Below are 17,293 nucleotides of genomic sequence, written 5' to 3'. Positions count from 1 at the left end.
GCATTTCTGAGCCTTTGTATATGCTGTGCTCTCCGCCTGGAATGACGACCTCTCCCTTTTACCTCCATCTTTCTTCCCCTAGCACCGCCCTCTTGGCATATACATACTCATTCTTCGAGATGTACCTCAATTACCTTCTATAAAGACTTGGCCTTGCATACCTAACTAGGTTGTTTATTTCCTCTTTTGTGCCATTAGTGTAATTAGTATAGCTTTTCATTATGATTCTTATCACCATTGTACTGCAATTGTTTACTTTTATGGCCTCTACCAGATTTTGAGTTGCTGCAGGGCAAGGACTGAGTACTCTTTAAATTTCGTTAAAATAAAGTATTGAGTTACGGCATAAATATGATTAAATGAATGAAATGCTTGATGTATTTTTACACGTGTGTATACCCATGTAACTACCATCTAGATTAACATACAGACACATTGCTGCATCTTCAGAGTCTGGCGTAGGAGTTGGCAAACATTTTTTGTAAGGGCCCAGATAGTAAATGTTTTAGGCTTGGTGGGCCTTATGGTTTTTGTTGAAGTGGCAAGTTGTTGCAGGAAAGCAGCCATAGGCTGTATGTAAATGAACATGCATGACTGTGTTCCAATAAAACTTTATTTGCAAAGACACGTATGGGGCTGTATTTGGCCCGAGGACCACAGTTTGCGTATCCCTTATCTAGCACAGTGCCCAAAGACAAAATAGAAATTCAGTAGATATCTGTTGATATACTGACAGAGACTTATCTTAGAAACCATTTTCTTGATCTTTCTAGTAGTGGAGCAACTTGTGCCTGCAGATCAGGGCTGTGCTTTTGAGACGTACGTCTTGAAGCAGGTTGCCTTTTCACAAGTTGTTTGTGTTCATAAGGGAATGAAAATGTCACCTCTTCCAACACAGTTTTGGTGGGGTCCATGAAAACAGTGAAGGGGTGGGTGTATTGGTGTAATCCCTGAGGACACGGACTACGTCATCTTCATTTTGTCCCTAGTGTCTACTGTAGGGTCTTGGATGGAGACACTTAGTCAATATTTGTTTTTGAATGAATAAATGAATTTAGGTTGATTTCAATATTTCAATAAGCCTAATGGAAATTGTACATTTACTGACAATAGAAGTGTCTTTGCTTTTGGTTTTTAATTGCGTCAGTGCTGTGGGGTAACACCAGTTTGTTCAAGCTGATTGGGGCTTTGACTGGCAGTTGATGGCATCATAGGACATAAACCTGTCCAGTGAGTGAATGACCTTGGACACAAGCATACAGCCAAAATAAGCAACTGGTAGCACGGCCCAGTGCTTGAATGTCTACATGTTTACTTTCACTTTCTTGCTCATTAGTATCAAAGCCAGAATGGTGAGGTGTGTGATTTCAAAATATTGTTATGAAGCTTTGATAATTGTATATGGTTGGTTGAAATCTGGATCAGCATTTTGAAAAGAAAAAGTAGTGGTAATAAACACAGCTGAAAATGTTGAATTATTTCTCAATAAGTGCATGTTTATAGACAAAATCATTCAAAACATGAGGGGCTGTGGAAGGAAAATGGAATTTAAGTGTTGACAAAAAGGATAGGTTTCATTATTTCTGAGTCCGAAACAGGTAAACTGTCATTAACAAGAAACTTTTTCCTGACTAATAGTTGGCCTTCATCACAAGTGCCTGGTACTTACTTATCTTTTTGTCATTTGGGATTGGTAGTTAGAGACTTGGAGCCTAGGCTGACGGTAAATTTTCAGTCATCTCTAGGGCACTTTCCCATTACTGCCCTCCCCTTTCTCCCCGCCCCCACACACATACTGTAGCTGGCCAGGCACACAGGGGTTGCCCACAGCGTTGAATCTTAATTCCTGCTGCCTCTCATGTCTTCACAGAATTTTATGTGTGTTTTCTGAAGATTCGAAGGCATCGGCATGAAAGCTGGGATGGGATGGGGGTTGAGTAACTTTGGCGTTAGGAATAAAAGGCAAGTTATCTCCCTAAGTAGTCCTAACAATCATATATACTTTAAGAATACACAGTATTTTAATCTCTTATTTTATTTGATCCTTGTTGCTATCCTGGGAGGTAGCCCTATTTGCACAAGGGTAAGAAGCTCAAAGGGTAACTTATTAGAGGTGTCACACTGCTATTAAGGCGCAGAGCCAAGATTTGAAGCCAGGTTCTCTTACTCGGGTATCTGTATTCCATATAATGCAGTGTTGGTCTTCAGACTGTTTTCTAGGTATCTTGGGGCTTCCCAAGATGCCTCAGGGATCACTGTGAGGGAAGTGAGTCAGTGGGAAGAGATGTAGGCTTTACTCACATGTCTCAACTGTAGCCCCTCCATACTCAGCTTATTTTTCAACTTGAAAAAAACCTTTTGGGGGTGGGTGCCTGGGTGGCTCAGTCTGTTAAGCGTCTGACTCTTGATTTCAACTGGGGTAATGATCTCAGGGTCATGAGATAAGATCAAGCTCTGTGCTGGGCATGGAGCCTGCTTGAGATTCTCTCTTTCCCAGGGCTCCTGGGAGGCTCGGTCGGTTGGGTGTCTACTTCGGCTCAGGTCATGATCCTGGGGTCCTGGGGTTGAGCCCCGTTTTGGGCTCCCTGCTCAGCGGGGAGCCTGCTTCTCCCTCTCCCTCTGCTGCTCCCCCTGCTTGTGCACTCTCTCTCTCTGTCAAATAAATAAATAAATAAATAAATAAATAAATAAATAAAATCTTTAAAAGAAAAAAAAAAGAGTCTCTCTTTCCTTCTTCCTTTACCCCTACTCCCCCCAACTCATGCTCATGCACACTCTCTCTTAACAAAAAACAAAAAAAGCCAACCTTTTGTATTATGGAAAAATTTGAATATATTTAAAACTAGAGAAGGCAGGGGTTCCTGGGTAGCTCATTTGGTTGAGTGCCCCACTCTTGATTTCAGTTCAGGTTTCAGTTCAGGTCATGATCTCAGGGTTGTTGGATGGAGCCTGGCTTCACCCACCTGCTCAGCGGGGAGTCTGCTTGAGATTCTCTCCCTCTTCTCTGCCCCTCCCCCTGCTCTCATTCTCTCTCCGTCTCTGTCTCTTAAATAAATAAAATAAATAAATCTTAAAAAAACCCCACAAAAACCAAATTAGAGAGGGGCACCTGGGTGGCTCAGTTGTTAAGCAAGAGAGAGAGAGCGCAGATCATGATCCCAGGGTTCTGGGATCAGGCCTGAGTCAGGCTCCCTGCTCAGCCAGCAGCCTGCTTCTCCCTCTCCCTTTGCCCCTCCCCCTGCTTGTGTGCACGTGCACGTGCTCTCTCTCTGTCAAATAAGTAAATGAGAAAAGAAAAAAACTGGAGAGGGCAGTATAATGAACCCCTATGTGCCCATTACTCCCCATCTACAATTTTGTACTCAAGGCCAGTCTCATTAATGCTATTTCATCTTTACCCTCCCACCTGTTTGGATTATTTCGAAGCAAATTCGAGGCATATTATTTCATTCGCAAACATTATTATGTATTTTTAAAAGAACTGTATTTGAAAACATAACCAAAATATCATTATCACACCTAAAAATACAACAATAATCCTTTAATGTCATCAACTAGTCTCAGTGTTTAAGTTGATTTATTCATATCGGTTGATTTATTCATATCTACCAAGTATACATTGGTTGATCTAAATTTTTTTTTTAGTTTAATGTAGTTCTCTTTCTTTCTTTCTTTCTTTCTTTCTTTCTTTCTTTCTTTCTTCTTTCTTTCCTTCTTTCTTTCTTTCTTTCTTTCTTAAGATTTTATTTATTTACTTGACAGAGAGATAGACAGGTAGTGAGAGAGGGAACACAAGCAGGGGGAGTGGGAGAGGGAGAAGCAGGCTTCCAGTGGAGGAGCCTGATATGGGGCTCGATCCCAGAACGGCGGGATCACGCCCTGAGCCGAAGGCAGATGCTTAATGACTGCGCTACCCAGGTGCCCCCCATTTCTTTATTTTTGGTTTTGTTGTTCTTGCCTGAAGAGACAGATTACCCCCCCCTCCCAAATTGCTTAGACCAGTGTCCAAGAGCTTATGCCTATGTATTCTTCTAGGAGTTTTATGGGTTCTGGTCTTATATTTAAGTTTTTAATCCATTTTGAGATTATTTTTGTGTAGGGTATAAGAAAGTGGTCCAGTTTCATTCTTTTCCACATATTTGTCCAGTTTTTCCAACACCATTTATTGAAGAGACTTTTCCCTGTTGTATGTCTTTGCCTTCTTTGTTAAAGATTAAATGACAGTATAAATGTAGGTTTGATTCTGGACTGTCTATTCTTTTTTTTTTTTTTTTAAAGATTTTATTTATTTATTTGACAGAGAGAGGGATCACAAGTAGGCAGGGCAGCAGGCAGAGGGAGAGGGAGAAGCAGGTTCCCCGCTGAGCAAAGAGCCCACTGCAGGGCTTGATCGTAGGACCCTGAGATCATGTTCTGAGTGGAAGGCAGATGTTTAACGGACTGAGACACCCAGGTGCCTGTGGACCGTCTGTTCTATTCCACTGATCTATGTGTCTGTTTTTGTGCCTGCACAATACTATTTTGATTACTGTTGTTTTGTAGTATGGTTTGAAATCAGGGAACACGATACCTCCAGCTTTGTTCTTCTTTCTTAAGATTATTTGGCTTTTTGTGATCTTTTGTGGTTCCATACAAATTTTAGGAATATTTGTTCTAGTTCTGTGAAAAATGCCATTGGTATTCTGATTGGGGTTGCATTGAATCTATAGATTGCTTTGGGTAGTGTGGACATTTTAATAATATTAATTCTTCCAATCCATGAGCATTGTATATCTTTCCATTTATTTGTGTCTTCTTTAGTTTCTTTAATCAGTGTCTTACAGTTTTCCGTTTTCTTTATCAGTGTCTTACAGTTTTAATTTCTTTTATCAGCGTCTTCCCGTATAGCTCTTTTACCTCCTTGGTAAATTTATTTATAAATTTATTCCTAGGTATTTTATTCTTTTTGATGCAATTATAAATGGGATTGTTTTCTTAATTTTTTCCCCTAATAGTTCATTAATAGCATATAGAAATGCAACAGATTTCTGTATATTAATTTTGTATCCTGCAACTTTACTGAATTATTTGTTCTAATAGTTTTCTGGTGGAGTCTTTAGGGTTTCCTATATATAGTATTATGTCTTCTGCAAATAGTGACAGTTTTTCTTCTTTTCCAATTTGGATGTCTTTTATTTCTTTTTTTCCTGGTTGATCTAAATCTTGAGTTTCTTCTAATCCATAGCTTTCCCCCCTGCCCCACTTCTTTTCTTTTCCTTGCAATTCTGTGTTGAAGAAACCGAGTCATTTGTCCAGACGAGTTTCCCAGTTTCTGGATTTTGCTGATTATCCCCTATGGTGGTATTTAATGTGTTCCTATGCTCTCTGTATTGTACTATAAATTGGTAGTTGGATCTTGATGCTTGATCAGATTCAGGTTTAATCATTTTCTTTCTTTCTTTTTTTTTTTTTAAGATTTCATTTATTTGAGAGAGAGAGAGAATGAGTGGAGGGGAGGGGCAGAGGGAAAAGCGGATTCCGGCTGAGCAGGAAGGACTCTGGGCTTGATACCAGGACCTTGAGATCATGACCAGAGCCGAAGGCAGATGCTTAACCGCTGCGCTACCCAGGCGCCCCCCTATGGTGGTATTTAATGTGTTCCTATGCTCTCTGTATTGTACTATAAATTGGTAGTTGGATCTTGATGCTTGATCAGATTCAGGTTTAATCATTTTCTTTCTTTCTTTTTTTTTTTTTAAGATTTCATTTATTTGAGAGAGAGAGAGAATGAGTGGAGGGGAGGGGCAGAGGGAAAAGCGGATTCCGGCTGAGCAGGAAGGACTCTGGGCTTGATACCAGGACCTTGAGATCATGACCAGAGCCCAAGGCAGATGCTTAACCGACTGAGCCACCCCGGTGCCCTGCTTTTCTTTCGTTTTGAAAGGATGTCCAACTATATCTGGTTTTCTCTCTTTTTTTAATAATGTTTAGATTGATGAGTGGGTTCAGATATTGTCAATTTGATCTATTTGTTAAAGTAGTTCCCATCAGCTTTTTGCCTGATGATTTTAGGAGCCAGTGATGTTTGCTCCCTCGATCCATTATTTCATTAGAGATCTAACTAGATATTGAGACCACTAACTAGATTTAATTTGAACTGCAGTCGAAAGAGAGGGTTCCACTGTTCAAAAATAAAGTCTGGAGACTATTGGATTGTAGCTGTTCTCTGAGAGCACCAATAACGACAGGAACCAGGAACTCTGAGTGGGGACAGTGACTGTAACTAACTTGTAGTACTTTTTAAACCTTCTTTACTTCCTCATGTGTGCTGTTTTTGGCCTATAGTCTTTCCCTTACAACAGTTAAACCCTTACAACAAAAAGGGCCCATATGTTTTAACGTTTAAAGAGCAAGATGGATGGACTGTCTTACTCTAGAGCCAGGCTTGGGGGAGGGAGGGGAGGGAGGCTTAGGGGTGGAATGAAAGTTCTGCTTTAATGAACAAAGGAAGTGGTTAAGTCCTTGGGGCCTATGCAGCTTCAGAAGAGCTTGCAAAGTGACCTTGACAGCATCTAAGACTAGATACTTACAGCTTAGAATGGGAGGACCAAACCCTTATCCTTACTTTTTATTCTACAGCATAAGCGGACTTTCTAGTCTGTACAAAGGGCCTGCCTGCTTAGGCTTCAGTTCTGTCCCATGTGACACGTTCCAGGCCCAGAGTCTTGGTAGCTGTGTGTAAGGCTGACTCTTAGGAATCCTAAACTGATAACCTCAGGAGAGCCCGAGGGCTCCTTGTTTGGGCTCTGTTCTAAGGAAGGCCAAGGGCAGGAACCTCTTAGCAATAGCTTTGGCTGAGCCTTGGCGGGAATACCTTAAGCCAATCCAGCCAAGAGAAGAGCTGCTGTGGAGCACTTGGTGTTCTCTAGCCTTTGCAGAGGTCACAGGCAGACAGGCAGGGGAGCAAGGCCTTAATTAGCTAGGGACTGCTGGAGCAAAGCCATTTGGCAGTGTCTTACCTCAGCTCTTCAGCGGGACTGGCTCCTTCTCCTAGTGACAGTGCAAATGCTCCCTCCTTTTATAGCTTTTAGGTCTCTGAGAGATCTCTTCTTTGTGAGCTTCGAGACACTTCTGTGTAGTACGGTTCAAGGCTGATTTTAAAAGCTAGTTCGGTGGAATGACAAAAATTCCTGCCATCTGCACGGTGCTTTTTTAACCACTCAAGCACGTTTTATTTCATTTGTTCTGAACCAATAGTCTGTGAGTTGTAGATGAGGAAATCGAAGCCCAGAAAGGAGAAGTACTTAATTAAGATTATAGCTAATGACACTGTGGATTCCCAGACTGGAGGTCTTTCTACCAGTATGTGAAAGACAAGGGGAAAGGAGGAGGATGGCAAATACAGTTGGGTAACTTTTATGTACCAGGCACTGTATAAGGTGCTTAGTTTGGTTTTCTCACAACGTTACACGGTAAGACATTTTACCATATGAACCCTGGAATGGTTAAGTAACTTAGCCAAGATTATAGCTAAGAAGTGGCAGTGCCTGGATTCAGATGTAAGTCTGTTTGACTTTAAAGCCCGTGTCTTTCTGTCATTATACTATATTCCTTGACACTTGTTTATTCTAGAAAATACTTATTGAGCTGCCGATGTGATACTAGGTATAAGGGTTACAAGAAAGTGTAAGATTCAGTAATCTCTGCCCTCATGGAACTCGTAATTTTGGTGATGATTCACTGCTCCATTAGAGGGAAGAGGGCAAGAAGTAGATAAGAGGGATAGGAGGTAGTGGGAACTCTGAGGCCCCCAATCTTTCATGGTAGAGGATTTGTCAGAGGGGGCTTCCCAGAGAAGTAGGTACTTCAGCTAGTCTAGTAATGAAGCACATAGGTCCTGGGGTCAGTCTACCTAGGTCCCATCACTTGCTAGTAATACTTTGGGCAAGTTACTTCACCCCTCTGAGCCTACTTCCTTATCTGTAACATAGAGATAATCATATTGTCTACCTCAAAGGGCTGTTGTGAAGATTAAGATGAGATAATTCATGCTGAACGTTTAGCAGAGTGCCTGACACGTAATAAGCTCCATTAATTGTCAACCGTTATAATTATCGTTGTTTAACCTGTGTTTCTCCCGCATTCAGCTCAAGTTGAGACAAGTGAAGCCCAGTTCTCTTAGGACCTCTTATCAATAAACTGGGAGTTTATTTAAGTGATTTTTTTTAAAAGATTTTACTTATTTATTTGACAGAGAGACAGCCAGCGAGAGAGGGAACACAAGCAGGGGGAGTGGGAGAGGAAGAAGCAGGCTCCCAGTGGAGGAGCCTGATGTGGGGCTCGATCCCACACCGAGATCACGCCCTGAGCCGAAGGCAGACGTTTAACGACTGAGCCACCCAGGCGCCCCACATTTAAGTGATTTCAAAATATTTCATTGAGGCCTAAGATTCTGTCAACGTAAAAACTGCCACTTAATTGTTTCCAGGAGGGCAGCTGTTTGTATCTGGTGTCAACCCAGCCTGGCATGTGCTCCCTAAAGCATCTCTGGTTAGTCCCTGGAAATGCTATTATCTGGGGAAAACCCCTCTTTCCTCTCCGACTTCATTGGATAGGCCAGAAGCTGGCTTCCTTTAGAAACTGGTCTGTTCCCTCGAGAGCCCATGCTTTTTGCCCACTGCACCCCCGCCCCCTGCCATGTTCTTTATCGCTAGACTAGCACTGAGGTACCTACTTCTTTGGGAAGCCTTCCCTGGCAACTTCTCCTACCCCCAAAGATTAGAGCTCCCCTCAAGCTCCCATTACCTCCTTTCCCTCTGTCTATCCCTGTGTTCCCATTCCCTCTGCCATAGCAATGAGCAGTACCAAATTATGAGTTCCATGAGGGCAGAGATTACTAAATCTTACACTTCCTTATATCCCTTGTACCTAGCATTGCATCTGTAGCTCAGTAAAGATTTTTTAGAATAAACAACTGTCAAGGAATATAGTATAATGATAGAAAGAAACAGGCTTTAAAGTTAGCAGACAGCTCTGAATCCAGGTTAACTTTCTCCCAAACTTATTGTGCTGGAGAAAGTAATGTAATTTTAGTAGTCCAAGTCCAGTTCCTAGTTAGGATCCTGTTCATTTGAGGAACTGTGGAATAATAGTACCTTTATACATTTCTACACTGTATTCTTTTAAAATAAGTTCTTTTTTTTTTTTTTTTTAAAGATTTTATTTATTTATTTGGCAGAGATAGAGACAGCCAGCGAGAGAGGGAACACAAGCAGGGGGAGTGGGAGAGTGAGAAGCAGGCTCATAGTGGAGGAGCCTGACGTGGGGCTCGATCCCATAATGCCGGGATCACGCCCTGAGCCGAAGGCAGACGCTCAACCGCTGTGCCACCCAGGCGCCCCTAAAATAAGTTCTTAATACGTAAACTAATAAATAAGTTCTCTTCAGAATATCGCTCTCATATGAAGACCATAGGTATTACTCTGAGAACCTTTTGAGATCAAGTTTGGAAAAGCTAGGAGCCTTTAATATGATAAGGAAAGGTATGTAGGGTTTCCTACATTTTTTTTTTAAGCTTGAACTCATGATCCTGAGATCAAGAGTCCCATGCTCTATGTACTGAGCCAGCCAGTTGCCCCTCCTATATTTTTTTGATTATGAAATTTCCACACCCTCCCCGCTCCTTCCCCCCAAGCTCTAAACAAACCCATCTATTGACATTACATAAGACACTAGTGTTCCACGGAACACAATTAGGGAAATGAGCACAAAGTGGCTTCCTGCTTTTTTTGTTAGTAAGGCTTGGAGAAGTTGAATGGCAACCTGTGCTTTGGTTGGCAAGGTAACTCCAGGGCTCCCTTGTTTTCACAGACTGGGTTGTTGCTGCAGAAAGCTGGAGATCTTGGTTAATCCACCGGTCCCTGATTATGTCCCAGAATCAATGGTAGGAGATTTAGCTAATCAAGCATCTATAGTTGGCCTAGTCTTTTGCTTCTGGAGGAGAAGATAAATGCCCTGCTTTGAGGGAACAACACTCAGTTCAATCAGAGAACTGTCTACTCTCTGGTGAATTGCAGCTGGCCCAGAAGTAGGTTGGAGGTGGGTTGCATTCATAATTTCAGTCTTACAGAGTTCTGGGTTTCAGTCCTCACTGTGCTTTGACTGAGGTACTTCTATTTTCTCAGTCCTAGTTTTCTTAGTTATTTATTTTATTATTTTTTTTTAGAGAGAGAGAGTGCATGAGCACAAGTGGGGGGGAACAGAGAGGGAGAGGAAGAGAGAGAATCCCAAGCCGGCTCCACACCCAGTGCAGAGCCTGATGTGGCGCTTGATCTCATGACCCTGAGATCGTGACCTGAGCCGAAATCAGATACTTAACCGGCTGAGCCACCCAAGTGCCCCGTTTTCTTATTTAAAGATGAAGAGGTTGGGTTAGATTAATTGCTTTCAGTAAATAGTTATTAAACATTTACTATGACCTGATCACTGTTCTAGGATAATAGGGATGTAGTGATGGAAAGCCAGATACTGCCTCATGGAGCTTCATCTAATAGAGATGGTTAGATGATATGAGTGAGGAAGTATATCTTACAGATTAAGACTTCAGTGATTGAGGGTCACTGTAGTCTAGCGGGCTTCCTGGAGATGGTGTGACTTAGTCTCTAAAACTCTGTTTAAGGTTTATCTACTGCAGAAGTTCAGGGAGGCATTTGGATTTTTATTCATTTATTTTTTTATTTATATAATAATTTTTTATTATGTTATGTTAGTCATCATACAGTATATCCTTAGTTTTTGATGTAATGTTCCATGATTCATTATTTGCGTATAACACCCAGTGCACCATGCAATACGTGCCCTCCTTAATACCCATCACCGGCCTATCCCAATCCCCCACCCCCCTCCCCTCTGAAGCCCTGTTTGTTTCCCAGAGTCCACAGTCTGTCATGGTTCATTCCCCCTTCTGTTTACCCCCCCTTCATTCTTCCCTTCCTTCTCCTACTGATCTTCCTATTTCTTATGTTCCATAAATGAGTGAAACCATATGATAATTGTCTTTCTCTGCCTGACTTATTTCGCTTAGCATAATCTTCTCCAGTCCCGTCCGTGTTGCTGCAAATATTGTGTAATCGTTCTTTCTGATGGCTGAGTAATATTCCATTGTATATATGGACCACATCTTCTTTTTTTCTTTTTCTTTTTTTAAAAGATTTTATTTATTAATTTGACAGAGACAGCCAGCGAGAGAGGGAACACAAGCAGGGGGAGTGGGAAAGGAAGAAGCAGGCCCCTAGCGGAGGAGCCTGATGTGGGGCTCGATCCCAGAACACCGGGATCATGCCCTGAGCCAAAGGCAGACGCTTAACGACTGCGCCACCCAGGCGCCCCATGGACCACATCTTCTTAATCCAGTCATCTGTTGAAGGGCATCTCGGCTCCTTCCACAATTTAGCTATTGTGGACAATGCTGCTATGAGCATTGGGGTGCATATGGATTTTTAAAATGACCTGAGTGCAAGTGGGAATGAGCAAGGGGAATGGAGTGCTCAGGTGAAGGTGTTACCCTGTATTGCTCCTAGGCATGGCACCCCCCCAGGGGTGCTCTGCTGAGGGGGCGTTTTCCAGGCAGCTGTAGGTAGCACTGCCAGAGAGAATTTGCAGCTAAGAACGGAGGGAGGGGCTGGTAGATGGGGGATTGATATTGTGGGTAGAGGTGAAGAATCATAAGTGATGAAGTCAGAAGTTAAAAGGATTGAGAACTGGTGACTTGTGGCATGTGAAATGGGTCAGGGCAACAGTTCTTGTCTCAGGTTTTAAATGACAGAGGGACTTGAAACCTGAATATGTTTATATATAATTTACTAAGTTCTTACCATGAGCCAGGCACTGTTATTAATATTTTTAATGGCAAGCTGATGTAATTTTTTATTATTTAATTCTTATTTTTAGGGTATTTAATCTTTATCCCAATCCTAAGAGGGTAGGTACTATTATTTTCTTATTTTACAGGTGAGAAAACAGAGGCCCAGAGAACTTAAATAACTTGCTTAAACTCACATAGTTAAAGAGTGGTGGAGTTAGGATTCAGCCCTGGTTGATATATTTCTAGGGTCCTTGCTCTTAATCACCATGCTGTGCAGTTTTAGGCAGTGAGAAGCCAGCGTAGATTTCTGGGAGCAAAGCCACTTGTGGCCAGTATGTGATGCAGGGCAGTGTCCCAAGGAGAGGTGGAATGGAAGGCAGGAAGACTAGCCACAGGCTGTTGTGGTACTCACCTCACTTACTTTTGAAGGTATGTGAAGGTCTTAACATGACTTCCTGAGATGGATCTGGCAGTGGCCAGCCCTACTTGTAATTAGCCTGTTTTAGAAATCATTTTCCAAAGAATTTTAATCTACAGGAAGCTCTCCTATCCCTACTGAACAGGCTGTTCCAGGCAGAAGGGCCCCCAGGAATCATCAGGTCAGGAATACCTCCTCTGGGGTCAGAGTCCAAGCGGCATCTGGAAGCATTTGCAAGAGGGGAAGTATTAAGACTTCCTGCGGCTAGTAGAGTTCGCTCTCCTGATATGGGGGGAGTATCTCCATCATGGTTGGTAGTCTGGCTGCTCATCTTGAGAGACGGGGCAAGTGGGCTGGGTTACTGCGAAGTGACGGACATAGTCCTTGTCCTTGAGCAATCCGCAGATTACTGAGAAGATAAGCACACAGGCAAGTACATTCAATATAGTGTCACAAGTGCGACGGTAGAGGAACAGAGAAGACGTGCTGGCAGAAAGGAAGGAGAGTCTAAATGCTTAGCAAGAGGGAGTCAGGGAAGGCTGCAGAGATGTTTAAGGTGGATCTTTAAGGATGACCAGAAGAGTGCCTCTTGGGTCCTCACTTCCAAGATGACCAAGAAAAGAAGGAATAACGGTCATGGCAAAAAGGGCCGTGGCCTCGTGCAGCCTGTTTGCTGCACCAGCTGCCTGTTGTGTGCCCAAGGACAAGGCCATTGAGAAGTTCGTTATTCAGAACATAGAGGCTGCTGCCCTCAGGAACATGTCTGAAGCGAGTGTGTTCAAGGTCTATGTGCTTCCCAAGCTGTATGTGAAACTACTGCGCGTGCTCTGCCATCCATAGTAAGGTAGTCAGGAATCGCTCTCGTGAAGCACAGAAGGACCCAACACCCCCACCCGATTTAGACCTGGGGGTACTGCCCCACCACCTCCACCAAAGTCCATGTAAGGAGCTAACTCCTTAAGGACTGAAGAAAAACTGTGTTCTGGGGGAAAAATGGCGATTATACTTAAAAAAAAAAAAAAAAAAGGATGACCAAAAGAGTACTAGGTAGTGTGAGTGAGGAAGTACATGGCATGCTCAGGGAATGGTGAGTTGTTCCTGGTGCTGGACCGACTGTTGGGCTGCTCAGAAGGGATTCTGAATGGCAAAGAGCTTACATCCTGTTGGATTTGAGCTTTATTCTAGATATTTAAGGTGGAGGGTCACTTGGTCAGAGTGGTGTTTTAGAAAGTTCTCTTTGATGCCTGTGCTCAGGAGGCCAAGAGTGGGTAAACTAGAGGCAGGAGAGCAACTGCAGATGCTGGAGGCTGGAACTAGAGCAGTGGTCATGGGGATGGATTGAAACGTGTGAGTGAAGGGCGGAGGAGAAGCGTTAGGTGAATGGATGCTGAGGCCATTAACACATGAAATACAGCCTGGGGAGCTGCTGTGGGGAGTTAATGTTGGTTTTGAGATGCCTGTGGATGACATCTGCTACCTGGGGGAGAAGATGCGAGTTTTGGAGTTCCTCAGAGAGAGAGGAGCATAGCTATGCGAATGATTTCCAAGCGAGAGTAGAGACCATTAGAAATAGGTGAGGGACGCCTGGGTGGCTCAGTCAGTTAAGGGTCTGCCTTCAGCTCAGCTCATGATCTCCCAGTCCTGGGACTGAGTCCCGCATCAGGCTCCCTGCTCAGCGGGGAGTCTGCTTCTCCCTCTGCCCTTCACCCTGCTCGTGCTGTCTCTCTCTCTCAAATAAATAAATAAATAAATAAAATCTTATAAAAAAAGGAAAAAGAAATAGGTGAAATCACCTGAGTAAAATCCATAAAGTGGAGAAAGGAAGGACGCTGAGGATAGGGCCCAGGAGAACTGTGATATGTGTAGACAGAAACACTAGGGAAGGAGACTGAGGAGGAGCAATCAGAGAGGGAGGAGAAAGTCCTGTCCGGGAAGCCAGGAGGGGGAAGATTTTCTAAAAGAAGGTAAGTGTCTATTGAAGCAGAGAATAAGTAGGGTGAGCCCTGAACTGAAGCTATTGTCATTGGTGACCTGGTGACCAGTTTCAGTGGAGGGGTAGGGATGGAAGCTAGACTGCTGTGGCTTAGGGAGGGAGTAGGAGGTGAGGAGACAGAGGCAGCAAGTGTAGACTTCTCTTTTGAGAAAGATAGTGGTAAGGGAAGGAAGGAAAGTAGGTGATATTTTGAAGAGGGACCAGAGAAGGCAGGTTCAAAGAGTTTGGTTTTTAAAGTTGGCGGAGTGGAGTGGGGAGCTGAGCTGGGCTAGGTTGAGGGAGGAGAGAGAGATGAAGCCAATGGAGGTGCCATGTCTCTCAGCTTCCCGTTCCTGTCAGAGCCCTACACTGTGGTGCTGTGTTGAAGTCTGCAGTCACAAGAAGGAGTGTGGGACAGTAAGAGAGACCTGGACGTTAATAATAATTGACAATAGCACCAAATATTGAGCAACCTCTGCACGCAAGGCATTTTTCTAGATACAGCAAACACAATTCTAATGCTCACCACAACTCCCAGAAGTAAGTGCGGTATAGTCACCATTTTCCATGTGGAAATAAATGAGGTAAGAAACATTCAACTAGTTAGAGGTGGAGCCGGCGTTTCAGCTGAAGTCTGTGAACCCTCAAGGTGTGCTCTTTCTATTCCGCTGTGTTGTTTTCCCATTAGAAGCTCAATCCCCAGACTCTCAAGAGGGCCTTGGAAGGGGGTGAGGATGGGTGGATGGCCCAGAGAGATAAAGGTATAGTTCTGTGACTGGCCTACCCTGGAGGGAATGTGACTTAATCTCTGCAGTGAGGGAGAAAGGCCTTGCTCTGTTTTGTCTCTGCTTAGCCAGTGGCTTTCAGTTTGTTTTTCTCCATCTCTCTGTAATTTCCTACCAGTGCCTGTGAGCTCCTCCCTGGGGCCTACTGTTGATGACTCACAGAGCAAAAAAGGATCAATTTCTTTCTTTCTTTTTTTTAAGATTTTATTAATTTATTATTTGAGAGAGAGATTGAGAGAATGAGTGGGAGGAGGGGCAGAGGGAGAAGCAGACTCTCCTCGGAGCAGGGAGCCCAACGTGGGACTTGATCCCAGGACTCTGGGATCATGACCTGAGCCGAAGGCAGATGCTTTACCTACTGAGCCACCCAGGCATCCAAAAAGGATCCATTTCTAAGCCCACGGTATTCTTTTTGACAACCTACCTGTGAGGACTTGCTGAGCTGTGGGATTCCAGTCCCTTTGGCACAGGGCACATGGTAAGCTGCTTCTTGATAAATATTTTTATTTGAATGGAATAATTTTGGATCAGTGGAAAGAGCAAAACACTGAAGATTAGGAGACATGATTTCCAGTCTCAGTGAGCAGCTAGGCCACTCAGGCAGGTCACTTCCCCTTGCATATTTATTTGACATAAGGCGGGGACTGTGTTTTACTCATCCCTGTACCCACATACCTGGCTCACGGCCTGATTGAACAGGTGTCTTGAGTGAGTTATTATGGAGTAATTTAATCTGCTCATCTGTTAAATGAGGGAATTGGACCTTTTGATTTCTAAAAGTCATCCCAGTTCTAAAAATGTGTTGTTCTATGAGGATTAATATACTCTAATTATGAAATAATAAATGTGGTCATTTATTTAGGACCTACTACTTACCAGGCACTGTGTGATGCTCTTTATGTACTTATTTTTTTTAGATGATTTTTAAAAATGTTAAATTTTGTCTTGGTTGTTTAGAAATATTGTGGTCCCTTGGGCTATCGGCTTAAGGAGGGCAGGGCGACCTCTGCCTGTTTACCGTTGTAGCTCTGGTGCTGGACACAGTCCTGGGCATGTAATGGATGCTCAGTAAGTATTTGTTGAACAAATGAATGAATGGATGTATTATCATTGCAACAATTCTGTAACGGAGGGACTGTTAGCTCCATCTTACTAAGAAAATTATAGTTCAGCGGTCATAGAACTAGTATGTAGCTAAGATAGAGGATTCAAACCTGTCTAACTATAGAATTAGTGCCTTTACCACTTAATACCACAGTGCCTCCCCTTATCTGATGTTTAAAAAAAATTTTTTTTAAAGTAGTCTCTACACCCAACATGGGGCTTGAACTCACGATCCTGAGATTAAGAGTCGCTTACTCTTCCGACTAAGCCAGCCAGGTGCCCCCACTTCCCTGATATTTTAATTGAAAAATTGGAAGGGAGGAAGAGAGTGAGGAAAAATGCAGAGCAGAAAGTCAAATTTTCATGAGGGATTGGTGATGGGGTTAGATGTTGGGCACCAAAGTTTTATTCATGCTGAGTTGGCAAGTATTTTTAGCACCTTAAGAAAACAAAGAGTTTAATAAAAGCAGCTACTATTCATTGGGTATTGCATTATTTTGTCATAAACCAATGACATTTAGAAGCCATTTCCATTGTTTTAATGATCATCTGTTCATTGAAAACTCTTGAATTTGTGTTTCCAGTTCAGACTTCTCTGAACATTAGACTTGTATATCTAACCTCTTAATTGAGATTTTGGATGTCTTATCAGCATTTTATTTTATTTTATTATTTTTTAAAGATTTTATTTATTCATCAGAGAGAGAGAGAGCAAGCATGGGAGCAGCCGGCAGAGGGAGAAGCAGGCTCCCCGCTGAGCAAGGAGCCTAACACGGGACTTGATCCCAGGAATCCGGGATCATGACCTGAGCCGAAGGCAGAAACCGACTGAGCCACCCAGGCATCCCGTCTAATCAGCATTTTTAAACTTAACAAGTTTACACTTACGTTCAGTCTGTCAGCAGATCCTATCTGTTCTAGCTTTAAAACGTATCCGAAATTCAGACATTTTTCATAACCTCTGCCACTACCACCTTGATCGGAACTACTGTTGTCTCTCGCTTGCAGAGGTGATAGCCTCTTAGTTGGTTGCACGCTTTTGCCCCTGCCTGCCAACAGTTTGTTTTGAATGGAGCAGTCAGAGCAATCCTTTCAAAGTGTAAATCTAATCATATAGCTCTTCTCTTTAAAATCGTGTCTTTCAGAGAAAAAGCCAAAGTCCTGGGCTCTCA

At 43.0% G+C, this 17,293-nt stretch overlaps 1 protein-coding gene and 1 pseudogene across 2 annotated transcripts in view; both read left to right on the top strand.

The window, feature by feature from the left end:
- STIM1 (stromal interaction molecule 1) overlaps positions 1 to 17,293 on the top strand; it is a 186,420-nt gene that overhangs the window by 30,798 nt on the left and 138,329 nt on the right. The gene's annotated exons all lie outside the window — the stretch shown is intronic.
- Positions 11,378 to 13,266, top strand: LOC121102871 (annotated as a pseudogene).

This window comes from Ursus maritimus, unplaced genomic scaffold (assembly GCF_017311325.1).
Source record: "Ursus maritimus isolate PB19 unplaced genomic scaffold, ASM1731132v1 scaffold_16, whole genome shotgun sequence".
NCBI classification, from domain to species: Eukaryota; Metazoa; Chordata; class Mammalia; order Carnivora; family Ursidae; genus Ursus; species Ursus maritimus.
This window is presented reverse-complemented; position numbering and strand designations above follow the sequence as displayed.